Source organism: Simochromis diagramma, unplaced genomic scaffold, assembly GCF_900408965.1.
Source record: "Simochromis diagramma unplaced genomic scaffold, fSimDia1.1 OVJJ01000343.1, whole genome shotgun sequence".
NCBI classification, from domain to species: Eukaryota; Metazoa; Chordata; class Actinopteri; order Cichliformes; family Cichlidae; genus Simochromis; species Simochromis diagramma.
In genome coordinates, this window is record NW_024386831.1 from 4,799,530 (window position 1) to 4,814,444 (window position 14,915).

The 14,915-nt window shown below is 37.9% G+C and overlaps 1 protein-coding gene across 14 annotated transcripts in view; it reads right to left on the reverse strand.

Moving 5' to 3' along the window:
* Positions 1-14,915, reverse strand: part of pcbp3 (poly(rC) binding protein 3) — a 77,047-nt gene that overhangs the window by 37,933 nt on the left and 24,199 nt on the right. For 9 of the 14 annotated variants that reach the window (XM_040027616.1, XM_040027618.1, XM_040027619.1 and 6 more), the window contains exons 2-5: positions 10,649-10,710; positions 10,426-10,492; positions 9,033-9,138; positions 8,541-8,662 (exon numbers count right to left, since the gene is read on the reverse strand). The gene's annotated coding sequence lies outside the window, so the exon portion shown is untranslated. Of the gene's footprint in view, positions 1-8,540; positions 8,663-8,993; positions 9,139-9,468; positions 9,549-10,425; positions 10,493-10,648; positions 10,711-14,915 lie in introns of all 14 variants that reach the window. The other 5 variants (XM_040027609.1, XM_040027610.1, XM_040027608.1 and 2 more) reach the window with 5 other exon arrangements.

The following is a 14,915-nucleotide window of genomic DNA, read 5'->3' on the forward strand; positions in this document are numbered from 1 at the left end:
GTAAAAAAAACAAAAAAAACAAGTTATATTAACATATTTTGAACCAATACACCATCCCTCATAGCAACCTGCTTCTAACATGGTGTAAGTTGCATGGTCCCCACCCCACCCCAAGGACCTCCCAGGTTCAAGCTATTATCTTTCCTAATATGGTGACAGTATCAAACTGAACCTTGACCTTTTCTGAAGAGAATGAAAAGGTCAAATGAGGTAATAGTCACTGTGAGATATATATTGTTTTTCACATGTTCACACAAAACATCCATCTTCACTAGGAACTCTTGTGAAAGGCTGTCAGAAAGGTAGAGTAACAGAAGAGAAGCCACAGTGAGGTCATCTTAATCTTGAGTATATCATTTCCTCTTGCACATTAGATTATTCTTGCTTAACTGCAGGTTAAGCAAAGAACAAGTCCAAGCAAAAAATACTTTCTCCAAATGTTTATCCACCACAGTATCCATTACCAGAGAAAAAATAATTAAACTCTATTAAAAATTAAACAATGTCATTTATTAAATGTAAAATGGGTTTACAATTAAGTAAACTCAACAGGTGGGATATATTTTCAGTAGATAACAAATGACTTGGCATGGTCTGTAATTTCATTTCCAGTAAAACATTTTTCTTCATGACCGTGAGATGAATTGCAGAAATCAAGTGGTTTAGTTTACAAATTAAAACACGATGATGGATAATTTATCAAGACATAAGCGAGCAAGCACATGTTGCCGGTGCTGGTGGGAGAGAACCTCTTGGATTTATTAACAGCAGCGACTTTGACTATTTCAGTAGCTGCAGATCAGACCTAAACAACATCCAGGATACATTTTGAACTGACTGTTCTTTCTCCCAGGACAGCTTCATCAGATTTATATTCTTAAGTTTAGGTCACTCATCACCCCTCACTTTCTAGCTAACAGTTTATTGCTAGTGGAGATTCCCGGCTCCATCATTGAGCGTAATCCTTTTCTCCCACTCATAGCTGTTTCAGCCTCTTATCTCAGAGTCTCGTTGCTAATAATAATTTAGCCTGTCATTGCTACAAACTGGCAAATCCCACCGTCTGTGGTCACCACATCAGTGCTGGTCTCGTCCCATCTGTCTTGCCTTTTTACATACATTAGTGTTTCTCCAAAACAAAAAAGGTTTGATCAGCCAAAAAAACCAAACCTCAAAAGCAGTGATTAAAAATTGTTTTACATAATTATTATTAGTGTTATAATTTATCTGTTGTTCTTTTTATTTTGGGAGAGGAGTGGCTTCCTTTGTGGTATTCTGCAACTGTCTGGCCGGTTTAACATATAACCATAATCATGTCTCCTGATGTTCCTTAGGTATGGGTGGATTTCTATTCTTTAATGTGAAAACTTAAAAAATCTAATGTGCAGCAGCACATTCAGCAGCTCTTTCAATAGTCACATGGTTTGATCCACAGATCTTAATGTAATATGTCTAAGCTTGTTGCTATGATCAGTGGAAGTAAGCTGACATAGACGTTCTTGTGCCACGGCGTTCTCGGATATATCACTCAAATAATATTTATCCCTCAAATCTCATACTGCAAGCTCCAGTGTGAGCTTTGCAGCTTGGGTTACTTTAGTATGAAATAAACAAGCGGTGACTCGATTCGTTTGGCTTCACTTCCGCTCAAATCAATCAATGACAACAAATGACAAGTTCCCTAAAGCTATGGCTGAACTTCCTAAGCTCTCCATTCAGAAAGAAATTCTGTGTCCTTCATCCTTCAGCAATTCAAAGGTTACAGATGGCATCTGCTTTTTTGTGTGTGTGTGTGTTTGTTATTTTCTTCAGTGTACTAATGACACATTCCTTAACTGATGGCATGTTTGTTTATTGCTCATGGGAATACACTAATGAGCTTTAACTAGCGTTTATTGCTTCTCTCAGGAACGGTATTGATCACTTTCACTGGTTCATAACGGCACATGTTTAGTTTTTTAGTGGGTTTGCATTTTTGCTGTTGCACTTATTAAAAGTCATGCAGTGTTTTTTAATAAGCACTGCATGACTGAAAGCTGCTGTCTAAATAACTTTCACTTTTATACTGTCAGGCCATCAGAAGCAGAGGCCTTCTTGTGATACAAAAAAATGTTGCTTTTGGTGTGTGTACAGAGCTTCCCCTGCCTCTTTTCAATATGCATTTTAAAGATATGTTGGCAGCTGCTACTTGCAGGCAGTGAGTAAATGTTTGAAAATGACTAACTTTGAGAAACATGTCACATTTGGTTTCCCAGTCTGACTACTCTCTGCTGCCTTATATCAAAGGAACTGACCACAATGACGAAGAAAATGAGAAATATAGTTTTCTCTGGATGCAGTACAGGGTGGCAGTGATTGATGCATATTTAAATATTTGTTTTTATTTCATTAAATTGCTCAGGCATATGTAACCCTGGCATCAGAATTTGATCTGGGGAACTGAGTGATAATGGGTGGTCATCATGAGGATGGCATCCTTTCATTAAAACACATTTTGATGTTCACTCAGATGTGGCCATGGCATGCAGCTGTGAAGCTGTAAATAGTCAGGAAAAAGGTGAATGGAAACCGCCTGCCCGTGAGCTTTTTGTTTAATTAAAACAGGCCATGACGTAGAGTCTGCAGATATACTCTCTGATATGAAGTCCAAATGAGATGTTTCTGGCTTTAGAGACACAAGTGATTATAAATGCTTGATAAGAAATAGCTATGCTGGTCAGACAACACTCTAAAATCTCAGCCCCTATCCCGATGCTTCTGCTTGTTATTTAAATTGGCAAAGAATTAAGAGCAGCACACAAATACACAGTATGACTGATGTTCATCACAACACCCATATCCATTGTTTTCCACATAGGCCCACACTGGCAGCGTTTTGATGCACGTCAGCTGTCATGAAAAAGCTGCATTTTTTTTTTTCCTGCTCCCAAATTGTCATATCTTGCACCTTTAAATACTTTTGTGTTTGACACACCCAGTCTGAGCTGTGTGCGTCATTTACTGACGCACAAGCTTATTATGTGGGCTGAACTTTAGTCTAATTGGAGTCAAAAGCAGTCTGTAAGCACAAGTAAACAAATCAGTTTATGAACATATTAAATTTAAAATGAAGAGATATTCATTAAAAAGGATGCTAAATTATAAAGTATCACAACCACATCAGTAATATTTGTTCTGTTAACAGATCCCTAGAGAATTATTTTTTTCGAAATTTAAATAAATACCCTTTTAATCTGTGAACTAGGCTTATTTCTGACTGAAACTATCGCCCTGTGATCTCTTCAGTGAGAATTTGACTGAATTAAAAGCCTTAAAAGTGGGTAGGGTTTATCAGCATGTTTCTCCTCTTTTGAACTGAAGACATGCAAAACCTTAGTAGTCCTGTGAAAAAATGTTTTCACACCTATAGTTCCTTTACTCTGGTCAAAATCAGTTGATGAGTTTACAAACTTGTAGGTTTGCCTTCACATAGAAAAACAAATCCAAGTGAACTCGAAGAAAACCAGAATGCATCATTACAAACTGTGTGAGAATGTTCAGTCTGCTCATTGGGCAGATGTGTGTGGGGCGGGAGCAACAAAAGTAAGTACAGAAGAAGGTGCTGCGTTCTGGATTATTTGTGAACACAGAGAATTTACATTCATTTCACAGCTAGTTCCTGGCCTGTACTCACTTGTGCAGATCTACAGTACATTCCTGCATTGAGAATATAAAGCATACGTGGCTACATAATGTTTTGGGTTTTTTTTTTTTGAAACTGATAACATACATCTGGTAGTTGGTTTGAATCACGCTCACACCATAAACAAAGCATTTTGGCTGCACCGAGGGGAGAAAAGAAACCGCAGTTTAATTTAAATAGACTAAAGACAGCTTTGAAAACCCCATCATTTAGTAGTTTGTAGAATCAACTTTGACCTGCTCTTGCTTTGCTTATTTGTTCGTTAATGCATGGCTCAGTTAAGGTCCAGCTGCAGCATCTTTATCAGGCTGACGACTGACTGGGTCATTTTTGTTTTAGCCATTCTGTGGTACACCAGACAACTCCACCTTGCTCTCGTTTGTCCAAAGCACATTGTTCCAGACATCTTGCAGTTTGTTCAGATGCAACCATGCAGCGATGGTGCCATGTTCTTTTTAGCAGGAAGAGGCTTCCTCTCCTCCACAAGCAGTTTAAAAATGAGAATTGTTTTAGAATACAAAAAAATTAAGTCAGATTAAATAACACAGAAGAGGTCATTAAGTACAAAGCTAAATAGCATACAATAAAAAGTAAAAAGTTGAATGTAATGGAATAAGGTTGCTTCATAAAGTCAAATATTAGAGTAAATTAAAAAAATATATATATTACTAAAGGTAATTAAAATCTCTGATATACTCTTTTCAGTTAAATGTAGTGTAACTGAGTAATTAATTCAGTTTTTGTTTACACTTTAAAGAACATCCCAGCATTTTTAGAAATGGTGTGTATAACTCGCTGCAAGCCTTAGTGTTTCAGTTTGATGTGCTGCACTTATTGGAATGAATTCTTTCTATCGCTGTTAGTCATGAGATAGCCTTTTGTCAGAATTACTTAGCATACCATCAGTTCCAACAGAGATCCTACTGTGCTCAGTATAGTGCTCTTTTTTTGAGACAAGCCTCTAATTATCCTCATTATTGACAAAGTCAACACTGCAGCAATTATTGAAAGAACAGAACGTAACATGCACATAAAGTCAGTTTTAGTTAGTTTGTTAATGCTTGATCATTAGGGCCACAAAATAACACAAGGTACTGTCTGCATTAGGCAAAGTAGTTGCATTCACAAAAGCTAAACAGCATCTAATGTACTTTATGTTTTTCAATTTTTCCACACAGGATTTTTTAGTTATGATTTTTACATTGATTACTGTATGAATAGTTTAGCCTGTTCAGTTTAGTTTGTGAAAGAGAAATTGTCTGAACTATATGTATATGTATGAATACCCTAGCGTGTTTTTGTGTATTTATGAATTATGCTATGGTTAGAAATAGCAGTTTTCTTCCCCTACAGAGTTATGAAAAGAATGCCGGTATCTCCTGACTTAGTCCTATCAGTACAGAGCAGTTCTCTGTAGAGGGAGCCGGCTTAGATATTTTGTCTTGAAGCTTTGCTGCCAGTATTAAACTGTCAAAACACACATACATGTGTATGCAGTGACATGTATAAAAAGCTCAAAGGACTTGAATGCAGACAGGCAGACGGTCAGACAAATATAAAATATATCAGTGAAGGAAAAACCTGAAAGGAATTGCACACATTTATTCCTTTTCCTCCTTGTTGCTTTCAAAACAGCTGAAGGTGGCCATTATCAGTCACAGCAACTATAATATGTGGCCATTATGGTCTGCCGCATTTAGTTGGTGCCTCAGTATTGTTTACATTTGCCACACAATAGCTTTGTATTTTTATATTGACTGTATGTATTGGAAAAGCAGCTGAGAAGGAACAATGAGGGAAATGTTTCAATAACATAACATTCAATAACTCTACCTCATGGGTGTTTGAACTGTAAATTTACTTCAGTTATATAGGATTACGTGTAGAAATGCATTGAATAGCTTTAGGAAATAAACAATCGCCGGAAGCACATCAGGGTAGTTTGTAAGATGAAGTCAAATGCAGGAAGACCAATATCAGCTAATTGGGAATAAGGGGTATTCTGCATCTGTACCATCAAAGTAAATGAATTTGTAGTTATTGTTGTTGGGGCAGATTTAATTAACTCTACATTGGAGTCACGTGGATAAGTGGCTTTTATGTGTCTGCCTCTTTGAAAGTCCACATTTCAAGACTGAATGTCTCAAAACTAATTAGACTGTTTGGTTACTGACTTCACCAAATACTGCTGCAATACTCCGGTGCCTTAAGCCAAGACCTAGCAGGTGTATCCTTGACAGTTCATGGATTCACTGAACCATGAAGACTACATGACTCTATACAGTCTAAGCAGCTGTGATGCCTACTCAGCTACATGTAAATGGACTGATTCTTATATAGTGCTTTGAGTACTCCAGGAGAGTAGGAAAGCGCTTAAGACAACATGTCCCATTCACCAATTCACACAAGCACTTCTATAATTATTCTATGTGTGATAATCCATTGTTGACCAATGCATTGTTGCCACTCTACTACAACTACATTTTTGTCACCAGTTAGCGGCAAATTCACCTCATAAACTAGACAATCAAGAATCTACTTTAGAGTTTGATTTAGGACTAATGATTTCTGTAATTTAAACCATTTCTACACTGTTTGTCTATTAGGACATTATAGCTAATATTGCAAATTCCAAATGGATTAACATATTGATGCTGCTGGAGTGTATTTTGTCTTAATTTTGGGTCATTCGAATAAGGGAAGCTGTTTAAGTGGAAAAAAAAACAAACCTGTTAGCAAGTTTCAGTTTCACAAGTTGGCCAAAATAAAACAAATGTACTTCTAATTTTGCTTTCTGTGAGTGTAGACCATCTCATTTAGGTAAAATGTGAAAGCTGAGATAATCTGCCTTTAGGCCATTAACTACAAATCTTAATTAAATCAGTTAGATAAAAACATCTAAACTCTGAACTTTCCCTGTAAACTTTAAGCACTATGTTTTTCCTTATGGCTGTTCTTGTGGCTTTGTATTAGTGTCGACTTGTCGTTGTTGTGCCGTTTTCAAAAATGTCGGTCATTCCTTTCTTTGGCAGCCACTGACCACTTCTATGTTGGCAGAAAGTGTTAAAGCATTAGAGGCTAAATTTCTCCTTCAGGAATTCTACCTCACACTAAACACTAAATAAAATCTAGACAAAGAACGTTTACTTGTGGCAAGTAAGTAAGTAGTATTTACATAAGTAAATAGATGTTACATTGACTGCTTGCTACACATGAGCTATTCGCTTAATTTTTTAGCCATCTTGTTGCCCTCCCAAAGAATGCCCTCCCAAGAGGAAATAATTACATCTCTGGTGAATTACAGAAACTCTTGCATCTGGGAACTGATTCCTTGGTTGAGGAGAATGATTTGGAAAAAGGGTTGTTGTTTTTTTTCACATGCTGTCATTGTAGAGACTGTTGGATTGGTTTCAGTCAAGCAGCTGTATATAAAGCTTAAAAGAGGCAATAGGTGTGGTTTGCTACTACAAGATTGGAGCTATATTCTGTTCTGATAATTTCTTCCTCAGGACACAATCCCGGTACTTCTGTGGCGTCTTGTTTGCTTTTCATAAGTTATTCCAGACAATTGAGATCAGAGCAAATGTGTCTGAGTGGGTCACCCAGATATGAGGGTTCAGTAGTGTAAAACTGTTTACCATTGTCATAATTCATCAGACTGTTGCTCATTATTTAACATGGAAATATGAGCTTGATATGAAGTTTTGACTAAAAGTTTTCAATATGCGCTCATAATATATTCAGATTTACAAATCTGCTGCTTCGCAACCCTACCTGCACTAATCACATTCTTCAATAATCAAGTAACATGTTGCTGAATTGCACTGTGCAGAAGGTTACGCAAAAACAAGGTCAGTTTAGGCTAATGTTAGCTGCAGAGACAGTACAAAAGATGCACAAAGTCACCTTGGCTTCACCCACTGGTTTATGAAGTTTTGTCTTTGAAGCCTTGATATGACTGTTTTAAACTGAATGTGATGAGCAAGGGGTGTAACTCCCACTGCAACTGCAGGCTCAAGTCATTAGCCAGTAAGCATACCCCTGATGATCGTCCTTCCTGTTAGAATGACCAAATATCACAAAAATAGGCTTCATGTTTTATTCAGTGTGGCATGAAATGACTGAGTGAACCTATAACCTCATCAGGAAAGTGTCTGATGAGGTTATGACTGAGGTCCCGTTTGCAGTAGACTTTGATAGAAGTAGGAATCTTTTTTGCATCCACAGGTATCGCCCCTTGTGGCCAGTGAAAAGAACGCAGGTTTAAGGCAGTTTGATGTTGGCTTCACTTCTCAAACTGTGTCCATCTTTTATTCTGTCTGTGGATAGCAGTGGCACAACAACACCCTTCCTTCCTAGCAGGTTAGGATCTACACATTTGTGCATTGTTCTGGTTGAGAGCCAATTTACGTTTATACGGTCTATACACAAACAGATTGAAGTACTGCAGAGCTGCCCTGCGCCACACAGCTTTTTTTCTTCTCTTCCCATTATGTAGAGAGAGAGGAAACCAACAGTGAACTGGCAATTAAAATGTGTATATTATGAATTATTAGTTAAACTGGAGAGTATGTCTGGTTCTAGTTAGTTAGGGTTATGTTTTAATTGTTTAGTTGACCAGTGCTTTTGCTTATTGCTCTTGATTTCAAATAAACAAAATCATGTCATTGGAAGATGAGACTATTTAAAAATCATTGACACCATCGGCGTCCTCTTCATCATCAGCCTTCCTTCATCAACTGTTGCCCTTTCCAAAACTTCAAAGCAAGGACACCTGCTTGCTAAAACGTTTCAGTAATGAAATGGAGTAAATCCCATCAGTTTAACCTTGAATGATCAAATGAGTGGTGTTACTCACCAGAGTTGCCCTGCGTGGTGTGTTCGCAGTGCATATAGGACACCAGAGCAATGTGGTCTCACACAGACACGGATCAGTTCATCAGCCTTTGGATTTCCCTTCAGGTTGATAACCAGTCCATGCTAAAACACAATAAAATTAATAATAAAAAAAGCTTTATCAGCTTTTCTTTGTAGCTGTGCTTTAAACAGTTTGAATACATTTTAATGCACGAGACATAGCAGCACTAATCTTCTCTTTTCACATATTTTTATAATTACGTACTTTAAATTGGTAGCTCGCTTCAAATCGCGTTTGTTATTGCATTGCAGTATAGATTATCAATAAATGAGCAGATTTTCTTGATAAAACCTGTGCTTCTGCACTGGATCAATTCCTTTTTGAAGCAAACTAAGCCTCTCCCACCACAGACTTTCAATCAGAATAGACAAGCCCATCAGTCAAGTTACTCACAGTGTGTGCAAGAAATAACAATGAGAAGGTGTGTCTGACCAAAGAGGGATCCCAAAAGTCTCCAAGGCTTTTTCTTCCAGGTCATGTGACCTGTGGCTATCAGCCTTTCAGCAGAATGAGGTGACTGGACGTCTGGCTGATGGACCTAAACAGATCATATGAGAGCGTGGCCATGTTTAAATTATTGCATGTTGGCTGAATTATGAGGCTTTTACTAGTTTTAAGATTTTATAAACTTGTCGGAACATGCAAATTAGATATAGACACATAAATATAGATCCTTTATTTAACAGTTTTCCTGCAGCTACTGTTCACACTGATTTTGTAGGGTAATTTTTGTGGTGCTTAATTTTGATCATATAGTTGTTAGTAGTCTCTTTCTTTAAGAATAGAAGTCTGCTAATAATTGGTCTGTAAGGGGCAATTGATGAATATAGCCACAAGGTGGTGCCTTGTTCCTCTGCTGCACACTCACCCATCTGCAAATATCAGATGCAAATATCAGCAATCAATGGTTGTCTGATGGTCTTACTTACTAAGTTTATCATCTGTAATCTGCAAAAAAGATATTGTTTATTAGGTCTACAATAATCCAACGGGATAAGTTTCCCCTTCCTTCTTCCTGCTTTTTAAAAATCATTAGTTGTATTAACAACTGATGATTTTATGTCAGTGCCTATCAATTTGTAATCAGCAGTGGGGATTTTCATTTGAAAATGTATATTTGCCCAGCTGTGCTACTATCATATTTTTTATTGTGCTGTCACTGTCACAAATATAACTTCTGCTAACTCTGTGAGATCGATCCTCTTTCTAACACCAGTCAACACATCTCGGAGAGAATGGAAGCTCTCCAGCCTGGAAATAAAAGTTGTCAGACACTTTCAAATGCATACCTACACTTTTCTCGTACTGAGGCGTAATCATCTTTGACAATGTATTGCTTATGGCTGCATGGCTGGATGTGTGAAAGACATTCTCATAGTAACCATTTGAACTGAAAAACCTTTAAATTAAAATGACTGACATGCTTCCCATGGCCTCTGTAAATCTGTGGCTAAGGCTAATGTGACCTCCATAACCAAGGGTCCTTGCTCAGGAAGGTCCTTTCAGCCATGTAAGCATGATTGGTGGCCACATAATTAAAGAAATTTCTATGTGTTACTTTACAGTTAGTTCAATAAGCAAACATTTATTTTATGCTCGAGTAAATTAGGTTTCAAAATTGAGCTTGTGGAGGAAGGCCGAAAACTCTTTGTGGACGTTTTTTTCCCCCCAAAGAAAAGGTTACTCCTTTGGTTTTCCAAAAATGCAAGTCAGGTGCAAAGAGGAGAAAAGTGATTCATTAGGAGTGGATTGTGATTGAGGCCGTGGAAAAGATGTGAATTTGCTCTGTGTGTTTAGATAAATCAAATTTGGTACAAGCACTTACTTTGCTGCGCCTGGTCAGCAGAAGCTTATTTAGATCAAATTAAGCGTGGCAGCTGGGTTAAGTGGATCTGTGGAAGAAAGAAAAATACTGCTGTAAGGGTGATGTGTAATATCTAAAAGCACATCGTTCACTCCATGATGATTTCTATGTTATCAAACTGCATGAACTGCAAGCTTTAAAGGGTTTCAACTTTAAAAATGAAAATGTGCTTAATGTTTCTTACATTGTGCGGTTGAGATGTTCACAGACAGCACTCCGAGAGAGGAGAGGACCCGAGTGGAATCCCTGGGGGGGAAAAAAGGATTCATTTATTAATTGCAGTATCAGTGTGTCTTGGGTTTTGTACGATAACAGCTCCCTGTGTCACCATCTGCCTACATCCCACTTAGCAGAGTGGGCACATGGGCTCATTCAGGCGCAGCCACACCCAGCTGAACGACACACACACACACACACACACACACACACACACACACACACACACACACACACACACACACACACACACACAGGGCAAAGGAGCTCCTGCATTGATGGCCAAGCCTCTTCTCTTCAGAAGGGAGTCACCGCCCTCTGCTGGCGCTCCATGTGCCATACACCACCCATTTTAAAGATATTCAGAACAATAGAAAAGGAGCCATAAAGAGGACAATTCGATAATTGTTTCCATAATTGATTGTTATATAATGCATATTACACACACACACACACACACACACACACACACACACACACACACACACACACACATACATTGTACAGTCCAAAATGCACATTTGTAACCTGTGCTTAGATTAAAAAAATAGTTAAATGTTAAATTAATTAAATGTGATAATTAATTAAGTTTTATTAATCTAAAAGGCTCTAGCTAAAAAGAAGGCAAGGGCACGCACTCAGGTGGACAAGGTGAATGCACAGAACACCTGCCATGCTCGACACACACTTCCACACTGGCTAAGAAAACTCAGAAATCTTCTTGAGGAATGTTAAGACGACTAATCCCGTGTCAGGGAGCTATAGAAAGCGTGCTAACTGGAAAAATCACAAATTGGTATGGGAATATGCGCCGCCCAGTATGGGAAGGCTTTGCGTCAGGTGGTTAAAACCATCCATTACATCACCAACACCCATTTGCTTTTACATGATTTGATTCACATGAAATTCCAAACATCCAGACTATGTTTGTTTAAGTTAAAAAACATATTTCAAAGTAATCTGGTCAGTTTTAAATGTGACTCATGCACATTTCCATTTGAATATTTATATTCTTGGACTTTGGTCTGTGACTCATGCAAAGCTACTGTAGTATCTGGTGATTTGCGATCTTCATTTGCCTTATAATGATGCTAGAGATACACCAATCCAGCCATTACCATTTCTGAGCTGATACAGACACAGGGGTTAAGGGATCTGCCGACGCAGAGTACTGATCCTGTACCAGTGCTAAATTAATCTGTAATGTACACTGCGAGGACGAGACTCGCATATACTATCACATCCAGTTTTTGGAATCAGGATCTGACAGAAATCTGATCCAAATATTGGACTGGTACATCTCTACTTGATGCAGCCCCTCATTTTATTGACTGTCTGAAATGTCCCCCTATAAGCCCACCCTAAGCTTTAAGTCGATGTTCCTCTTGTTGGTTGTCTCTCATTAAAAAAAAAAGAAAGAAACGAAAAAAAAAAAAGAAAAATGAAAGATTGTAAATGCCAGTGGGTTAAACGTCAGTGCTGACACCCATAGCTGTATGGCTGACATGGCTATATTAGGGATATCGCCTCAACATGACATCACACAGATCAAAGGCTGGAAAGAAGCTGTTTGAAATAGAGCGTTTATAGCAGTCTCTGATATAAACTACAGAAGAACCTGAACTTTATTATAGATTATCCCACAGAGGTGCAGGTGAAAATGCAAATATCTTAAACAGTCTTTCAGATTGAACCCCTGAACAACAGAGCAGGTAACGTCAATTTGCTTAATACTGTAAGAATAACATGCCATAGGAGACAATGTTAGGCACCCAGATTAAGTATTATGGTAACATATGCAAGTCCATTAGAATTTTAATAGTTTTTAATAGCTATATTTAATGTATGCTACGCTTGCATGTATATGTGAGCAAAAGATAGAAAGGGTGCAAAAGAGAGTACGAAATCTTACAATATACAGCGAATACACACTCACGTACACACACCCACTAATCTCATCCTCAGAAGCGGGATGGCGATCTGATCTTCCATTAGCTTTAGCTCTGCACTTAGGGGTGGGTGAGGGGTGCTGAGGTCCCCAGAGGTGAAACTCTATTAGCACGCAGCATGAAAGTCAATGAAAAGGACCCCAGTGTGCTCCAGTCCCCTGAGAATATTAATGTTTAATGATATCTAAAAAGGCTAATTCCCCCACCTCTCGCTTCTGCTCTTATCCTCTCATTAAATATCCTCACAATATCATCACCTCCTCAGATTAGAGCACTGACCCTGTCTACTGAAGGACTCACCCTTCACTGATGGTAAATGCATCCTTCTCTCATACACACACATGACATGAATGAAATTAATGTGCCGTTTAAGATGTGTTTAAGGGGAGACCATATGAAATATGGAGGTGTTAAAAAAGTGACTCATATGCAGGAAAAGCAGTGAGTGTTTAAATCAAAAGAGTAGGAAGGAAACTACACCTTGTGTCTCAGCGCTATCTGTGACGTGTGTTATGTAAAACCAGCAAACTTAGACAGGCTTTTTGCATAATTTGTTAATTGTTTGTTTAATAAAATCCCCATTAGCTGTGTCTTAAAGCAAAGTTGTTGTTCCCGTGATACATGTGTATAAATACTACTACTAAATACTGAATAGCTGAGCTCAGAGAGCTGTTAAACAAGGTGACCCAACGTAGTCAGCGAACGAGTGAATTGTTTCAGACTATTTTGGGTTACAACTTTGAGATTAGGCCAGGTTATATGAAGTATTTGTAACAAGAAAGTTGTGAATAAAGAGTGTAAAATTCACAGTGGATCTCTGTTCAGTCCCCTGATGTTTCATCTGGTCTTATAGGAATAAAAGAAAGGAGAAAGAAAGTACTTACTAATTTTGTGATTCAATTAAAAGCTAATTTACTTTTAGACTAATCATTTAGTTTAAAAGTAAGGTCACTCAGACCATGGCTACTGTTAACACTGAGGCAGCAGCATCTGTCTATGTTTGTAGGTTAGCAGCCACTTAGCTGTAGTGAATGTGTTTGTAGTGAATGGTCTTGTTGAATGCTTATATGTCAGTTCATTCGGACACAGCCTGAATGCTGATTTTCATTTCCTAATTAAAACACTGCTGGAGCCAGCTAACTTTTCTCAGGTAATACATATATAGGGTAAGGTAAGGGGAGCTATTGATTGTGACGGATAGCTACTGAACCAGTGTGTAGTAGTAATAATAATAATAATACTTATTACTTGTATAATAAACCAGTAAGTATTTCTAATGCCATAACATTATATTTTAGCAGCATTATCCTTTGTAATCAATAACTAAACAATTACTTGAATGCTGGCAATCACATATTACCTGATAATGCTGTGCCAGGCCTATAATACAGCTGTTTGCACTTCTGATAATCTGTCAGGCACTACGGCAGTCAGCCCAGTTGTCAGTAAGTGATGCTCAAAAGCTGCATTGAGATTAAAAGGGTTGTGGTGGCTTTTGAAAACCTTGCCAGTACTTGGCCTTAAACAATTCCTCACTTGGCTAGTTGCCTTGTCTGCTGCATTTTTTTTTAAATGGACCACGAGCATAAAACGTTCTTCTAAAGTTATGTGCTGTACAGTATGAATGTGAACAGTGTGCAGTAAGTAGAACTTAAAAAAACCTAAAGTTCACATTAAGCACCAGCATGTCAAACCAAAGCAAAGCCCACATTGGCCAAACATTAGCCAGGGTACATTAACTGGCCTTGATCCAGACCACTGGTGTTGAGCCCCGCCACTTTAATGAGAATTTTAAGCTATGCCAAATAGCTTAACCCCCCAAAACTGACATCTATAATTTTCAGATGTCAATTTTGAGCTAGCTAGACTACAGCTATGTCTGATTTCGTTCAGCCTTATGATTCTCTCTTTGCTTGATTGTGACACTTTGAAGAACAGCCACACTGATCACTTGATTGTAGTTAAAAGACCATTTTAGCCCTGAAAGATGCCCTGGTTAGGTACTTTCTTTCAGGGAACTGAGTTAGCATTTGCAACTGGACATGCTGTCACACTTAACAAGTGGATAGATGCTTTTAACTTAAACATATATCATCCAGCTGAATGTCAACAAATGAAATGAAAACATTTCAAATGACATCAGTGTTGTAATGATTATATCGCCTTTTAAGTAATGTTTGGGGGCATAAAAATTACGCTAAAGAAAAAAAAAAAAAAAATTTCAATGATGACAAATAATATTTTAACTGAGGAAAATTCCATGTGATTCTGTGAATGCTGAAAAAT